Source organism: Castanea sativa, chromosome 5, assembly GCF_040712315.1.
Source record: "Castanea sativa cultivar Marrone di Chiusa Pesio chromosome 5, ASM4071231v1".
NCBI classification, from domain to species: Eukaryota; Viridiplantae; Streptophyta; class Magnoliopsida; order Fagales; family Fagaceae; genus Castanea; species Castanea sativa.
Genome location: NC_134017.1, coordinates 43,695,535 through 43,701,543, shown reverse-complemented (window position 1 = coordinate 43,701,543; position 6,009 = coordinate 43,695,535). Strand labels below are relative to the sequence as shown.

Genomic DNA, 6,009 nt, shown 5'->3' with positions numbered 1-6,009 from the left:
AAGAAAGTCCTACTTAAAAATCCTCCAAGTAGAATGTTTCGCGAGTATTTCATGGGAATGCCTTACCCGTAAGACACTCACGAAATTGACAGCTTGGCACGACTCTTCAGCTTCCAGCATGTGCTTCTCATGTGGCTCTTTCGCGGGTTAGCTTCTCGTAAGCTTCTCGCGAAATCCACTTGTTCTTCAATTCATGGTCGATTCTTCTCCAACTTAATACTAAACTCAATACAATAAAATCCCACAGAATACAAGGAAATAAATTAATGTAATTACAACACTTTTTGTCATGAAATAAAGCCAACATAGAACATAGTTGTAAATCACAACTTTACAACTCTATACAAAAGTCCCAACAAAAAGCGGTGAATCTATATACGTTCCCACCATCAACCTTGACGTCGCGCGTACTCCTCCCACATGCAGGCAGTCACATCATCCCTAAACTCACCCATTGCCCTCTTCGCCGCATCAGACATCTCCCTCACGTGCCTCCTTTTAGCACTTGCACTCAACTCAAGAGAATTCCCATTGTTTCCAACTTGTACATCAATTCTATTAACGTCAAGGTTCTCCCATGAGTTAAACATTTCATCTCTACTATTATTGATGCTTATAAAATTGTGTAACGCACAACACGCAGAAACAACCAAACGTTGACGAGATTCCTTATAGTTTGCCATGCAACTCAAGATGGGAAAGCAAGCCTTAAGGACTCCAAAGCACCTCTCAATTACCATGCGCAATGAAGAGTGTCTATAGTTAAACAACTCTTTCCCCGATGCCGATTGCCTATTGCTCCTCCTGAACTCCTAAGCATGATATCAGGTGGCCTTGTGTGGTGGAAGAAACGATGTACCAATGGGGTACCTTGAATCAACCAAGTAATAGGACCCTACAAGAATAGCATCACTCAATTAGTAATAGGAACCTACATAAAGGAAAACAAGACAAAAGAAGACAAAAGGAATAAAAAGCTACCACATAAAGTGTTCAGCTAAAATATTCTCAAAGGCTGCTGCAAGTGCAAGGTATAGTGAATGAATGTTTTATATATATATATATATAAAAGAATCACTAAATGGCATTAGCATTACATAGGTGTAGAAAGGACAGGAACCTCAAAATCCAGCAACAGGGTTAGAGTGTTCAGCTTTGGGGTATGGTAGACATGTTTTATTTCATTTTTTACATATGCTAATGATGTAAGGTGACAGAATTTTGTGCAATATATCTTTCAAAACTTCCAGTTGGTAAAATGATAACAAATGTTACACCTATGCACAATGTTATAAAGTTGACTGCATAAGATCAAGGTGCTTCCATAGAGTAGGGAGTAATGCTGCAGTTATGCAATCCAACTTATTCGCTATAAAGTGGAAAGTGAGCCAGTACAAAGTGGTAGCTAAATATGAGTAAACACATTCATAATCAGTCACAGGACTACAACCACTTTGATGAAGATGAATAGTTGGGAACTATATATCTCAAAATTTGATTAGAAAGAAGACTAGTAGTAGGCTTTTGTTAATGGAAGCAGTGGCCAAAGTTAGTATTGTACCCACTGCACGAAATGACTAAAAATACCAATTGCGTGTACAAGTTGCAAAGAATTATACTACTTATATGAATTTTTTAATGGCAAAGGCATCTCTTTTTATCTTTATCCACGAGTATCAAATGTTTGGTTCTCAAGGGGTTCATGTAAAAAGTGATAGATGGTGTGGAAAATGTATTTGCTCCACTAATTAAGCTTGAGGCTGATTATGATAAGTATGATTCATATCTCTCTATGTCTTCTACTCTCTTTTTTCTGTGCTTATATGGTTACGTTATTCTGTCCGAGTAGAGTGCTAAAGAAGATAATATTTAGCTTAATGATGCCTTTATGCTCCTCGAATGATTTATTCTGATTTCCTGAACAAAACATTGCTTTATGCAAAACATTGTGTGGCATCTTATGATATCTTATTTGTTGCAGATGGTGAAAGAATCTCAAAAGGCAGGAAAATAAATTAAACAAATGGCAGTTTGATATAAACAAATGGCAATTTCAATTCATCAATTAAACAAATGGGTCACATAAATTCAAGTCTCAAAAGGTTTGTACTCTACTAATTTCTTACATGCAATTTCATACCACAAGAAAGAAAGAAAGACCCACTTCAATAAAACACAAATAACGAAAAGAAAGACCCAAGTGCAGACCAATAAAACAGAAATTATAAAAAGAAAGAAAGATCAAAGATGAGTCCATGGAGAAAAACCCACTTCAAAACACTCGCCAATACCCGTGGGCAAAAATCAATAAAACAAAAATTATACCACAATGCCCAAATCATACAATGGTCATAGACAATGGAGAGGGAGATAGAGATATATACTGCACCTGGGAGAAGATCACATAAATGACTTCAAATGGTTTTTGCAATGGACAAAGCTCTAACTCACTATTTCAGTTCTGATTCAGATGTAGAGAAATCAACTAGGTTTCGTGCTTTGGTTTCGATCGCTAGAGGCTGAGATTTGATGGAGTAGATGAAGTGTGAGACAAAAAGGAGAGGGACAAGTGAGAAAGAGGGAAAATTTTGGCTGAAATATTTTAAGGGAAGTGAGAAATGGTCTTCGCCCAAATTTGCAGTGGTAATATCACATGGTTTCTGAGCTGACTTGACAAAACACAAGTTATAGGCCCCACAAAGTCCTTATATTTACGTTGGTGCCACTAAGAACCAGTTCTCAGTTTTTGAAAACACCCATTTGCTGTTCCTATTTCCATCACTCTAACTCAAATTTTTGAGTTTTGAGTGATGGAAACAAGTGTTGAAAATCAAGCCAAACACAAAATTTTTTGTTAGACCCACGTGTTTTGAGAACTCAGTTATGAAAACTGAGTGATATGATCCAAAAATCCACTCATCCAAACAGGCTCTTAGTGCTAAAAGAGATCTAAGCCTCGATCCAAGATGCAAACAGGAAGTTCAAACAAAATTGGGCAGGTCCATACATTGCCAAGTTGATATATTTATGGGGAGAAGTAAGGTTGATGGATTTAGATATGAACCCTTTCACTAAACCAACCAAAATGGATCAATTGAAGAAATACCACGTTTGAGGTGTTAATCTCATAGCACCACGTCTGAAGTAGTTGTAAATTATGTTATTTCCATTCCCAGTTTTGTTCAAAAAAACAAAAACAAAAAAAGAGGATAGGTTGAAAACCCGAAAGGGCAATCTATGCAAAAGGAGAATGAAAAAAAAAAAAAGAGTGAGAGGGCCTGCTTGGTTGAAAACTCAAAAGGGCGGCCTAGGCAAAAGTTAAGGCAAATAAAAAATGAACAATGTGATGACCTGATCCTTCTACCAAGGAGGTACGTAGGCAACCATGCATTGGTCCTGTCACAATTTCCCCAAACCCACCATTTACCCGTTGTAGACACTCAATTTTGCACCCATGATTTAATCGCGGAAGATGACTGGAGTGACCATCCATGTACCCAAAAAAATTATTCTTACATTACATGCATCAATTTGTTCTTGCATCACATGCATCAATTTGTTCTTGCATTGCATGCATTAGTCTATTCATTGCATATTGTAAAGTTGTGATTTACAACTATGTTTTATGTTGGCTTTATTCCATGACAAAAAGTGTTGCATTTGCTTTAATTTGTTCCTTGTATTTTGTGGGATTTTATTGTATTGGTTTAGTATTAAGTTGGTGAAGAATCGAGCATAAAATGAAGAATCAGTGAATTTTGCGACTATCTTGCTAGTAGCTAACCTGTGAAAAGCACATGCTGGAAGCTGAAGAGTCGTGCCAGCCTGGACGATTTCACAAGTTTCTCGCGAGTAAGGCCTCCCCGCGAGATACCTGCAAAACTCTCTGCCTAGAGGATTTTTAAGTGTGACTTTCTTACCCTTCACCCATACTATATATACCCTCATTACCCACAAAAGTAAAAGAGACCATTCAGAGAGAAAAACCCTAGATAGATTTTCAACAACACACACACCCATCTTTTAGAGAGAGAGCTACCCATCCTTAGTGAGAAATCATTGTAGGCTCTTCTCCTTCCTTCTCCCATTGCCATACCTTGAGAGGAGATTTGTACCCAAACACAACTTACACCCTTTCAGAGTGTAGAGAGTGTTTTAGAGCTTGGAAAGCTTTGGGGATTTGCCAAAAGAAGCCGGTGAGGCTTGACGGATGCAATCGAGCGCATTACGGGATCCAAAAAGCTAGAGAAGACATGACTCTGAGAAGTCTGTTGGTAGCAAGAGCTTGGAGGGCTCAAGTGTTGGGGTTTATGCCCTAAAATCCAATTTATTGGCATGTCATAAATAATTAAATTGTTTAATTATATGAGACTATTTATTTATGAACTAATAGGACATTATCATAGCCCTAGAGATGCATTGTATGTGATTTAGTTACAGAAGATATAAATCACAAGTTTCTTGTAAACTCAAAATATAGTTCGTAGTCGGTGATGAAATTGGACGTTTCATCTGCGAAGACTATAACACATCAACTAAGATGATTTGTCTTGATCATGGAAGTGGAGACTTCTAGTTGATGTGTTGATGTGTCTTAAGAGTTAAGACATATTGAACTGGACCGCTGTGAGATTAATTATTCAATCAACAACTATCACCTGAATAATTAATCTCACGACTTCTAATGTCATAGACTTTCAATCCTGATAGGATAGTGAACCCGATCATGAAATGTAGGTTACTTTGATATATCAGGAGTGAGATCTAATATTCACAGTCAAAACCTCAGTATATTGGGTAACCACACGTAGTGTTGAGGGAACACATATTCTCAAGATGGAATCCATAATCTCCTTTTAGAGAGACACGAAATATCCCCTTGAGATAAGTTTATTGGAAACTGGTTATTCAGAGCGCCAACTTTAGTAAGAAGTTACTAAAGCATATATTTATTGAAATTGGATTTCAATAAATGTGAATAACTAAAAGATTAAACCGGGTACTCAAGGATAAAATAGTTGTTTACAAAGTGACAGTTTATTATGAATTTGTTCACTATGGATATTTCATGGAGGGGTCAAATGATACTATTAAAGTCTTGGGATATAATTTATTAATAAGGCCTAGAGTGCAATTATATTTATATAGTGGTATTAAATATAATTAATGGTAACTTTGGACTTGTCAAGAGTTGACAGAAAAGCCTAAGGCCCATTAGAACTAGAGTTCTTATTTGTTCCTTTTGGTCCCATCTCAAGCCACAAACTAAAACCCAATTGGGTAGGCCCAAAAGGCTAACGCAATTAGATAATCAGTTTTTATTTAATAAGAGTTATTAAATAAATTAACTACCAAGGTAGTTAGAATGTACGTACGATTGAAAGAAAGAAAATAGTTTTTTTCTACAAGAAAAAGAAGAAGGATTTGTCTTTGAGAATCAACGTACATAAAAACTGATTGAGAGACCACACATCTTGGGCACCATGTGGAATTAAGATGAATATTAGAGGTATTCTCAAGTCTTGATTTTGAATTTCACTGCATCAAGGTACACTTTCTATTCTTTGTTCTAAAATTCAATGTTGCTTGTTATCTCTCATGAATGAAGTAGATCCATGATTGTTACTTCCGCTGTGTGTTTTGTATGAGATGCAAAACCAATTTTTCCAACATCAAATACATTGGGTAGACTAGGCTTGGAGGGTCTTTTGTTATTCGTGTACTCCAATTTTATTCTCTAGTGGATCGATTTACCGCTTGGAGGGTGGAAAAGAGGTTTTTCTCCGAGTTCTTCGGTTTCCTCTTCGATAACACATCAACGTGTTATCTTGTGTTTGCATCTCTCTTCCCTTACTCTTGTGCTTTACTTTTATTGTTTGTTGTTCATGTTTATGCACTAGAGTAGTATCGGTTGACTGCGCTTCATTTACTCTTGTTTCCGCACTTAGATAAGTTAGAGTAAAAACAATCTAGCTGTAATTTTTTAATTTGAGGTCTAAACAACTTTGT

At 36.6% G+C, this 6,009-nt stretch overlaps 1 long non-coding RNA gene across 1 annotated transcript; it reads right to left on the bottom strand.

Moving 5' to 3' along the window:
* Nucleotides 1–232: 232 nt before the first annotated feature.
* On the bottom strand, nt 233–2,631 carry LOC142636825 (uncharacterized). Its single transcript, XR_012844404.1, has 2 exons — nt 2,390–2,631; nt 233–895 (listed from the first exon to the last, which is right to left on the bottom strand). It is a non-coding gene; the product is annotated as an uncharacterized LOC142636825 (long non-coding RNA).
* Between the last annotated feature and the right edge of the window lie 3,378 nt (nt 2,632–6,009).